Below are 1,037 nucleotides of genomic sequence, written 5' to 3' on the forward strand. Positions count from 1 at the left end.
CGCTAGTATTGCTCTGCTTTTTTTTTCTTATTTTTTGTGCGTGTTCTAACAAAACGCATCAATTGTTTTTCTGGTGTGTTGATGCGTGTCGTATTTAATGTGAAAGGGCAGTTTATAGAGGCGTTTAACTCCATCTGAATTAATTACGGGCAGAGTGCACATGTAAGACGGAATTAAACGCCTCTAACGGTCTGCACTTGTTAACGTGTTAATACGTAACACACAATAAAAGAAAGACGTGAATATAAGTTTTCTCTCTTTAGATCTTTATTTTGCAATTGTATAGATGCACTAATTTTCCAAGCAACATTGTTCGCACGGAGCGTTTGCATCAGCCCTTGTGCAACGCAACCGTACAGTCCATGTGATCACGGCATGATAACGCTGACATATATAAATATAAAGACGGACGGCATTCCTGTTGGATCGGCTCCCTTCTTTCGGCCACTTCTCGTGCTCTTGGCCCTGAACACGTGCGCAGATGCGACGTTTTACCGTCGAGATGTTAGACTTGCATTTTTCTTCTGTCGGGAAAAACTGAAAGAAACAACAATGAATAATACTGTGAGAAAGGTAGATTATTTACTTGACCAGTTGCACAGACATGTCGCGTCTAGAAACTCTATTCACACAACTAAACAAAATAATTTTGTCGCTGCACAAATAAGAAAAACACTGCACTTACAATAAATGCGAGTGTGCTGAAATTCCGAGAAGTGCTTCAAGCTCCACAGCGCACAAACTAGATAATATGTGGAGAGAGGATGGATCGAGGTTTTCGTTGTTGGCTATGTCACTGGAAAACAAATGGTACAATAAATAGATTAATGAGAACACAATCTTACCTTCAAAGCAGCCGCGGGCCAGTCACATATTGTGCAGTCGGCATTTACAGCACACCTGCGACCAAATTCAATGTGAAAAGCGATTGCGTGAGACTTTCATAACCAAGCATGCATCTTACCAGAGTTCTTTTCAGTTGGCGAGAGCAGCGCAGCACGCTATTCACACTACAGTCCTTGTTGCAGGGTTCCCTA

The 1,037-nt window shown here is 41.7% G+C and overlaps 1 long non-coding RNA gene across 1 annotated transcript; it reads right to left on the bottom strand.

Annotated features, from left to right (window-relative positions):
* Nucleotides 1–230: 230 nt before the first annotated feature.
* Nucleotides 231–1,037, bottom strand: LOC125756467 (uncharacterized). The gene is made up of 3 exons (XR_007414527.1): nt 965–1,037; nt 686–900; nt 231–537 (listed from the first exon to the last, which is right to left on the bottom strand). It is a non-coding gene; the product is annotated as an uncharacterized LOC125756467 (long non-coding RNA).

This window comes from Rhipicephalus sanguineus, chromosome 11 (assembly GCF_013339695.2).
Source record: "Rhipicephalus sanguineus isolate Rsan-2018 chromosome 11, BIME_Rsan_1.4, whole genome shotgun sequence".
In the NCBI taxonomy this organism is placed as follows: Eukaryota; Metazoa; Arthropoda; class Arachnida; order Ixodida; family Ixodidae; genus Rhipicephalus; species Rhipicephalus sanguineus.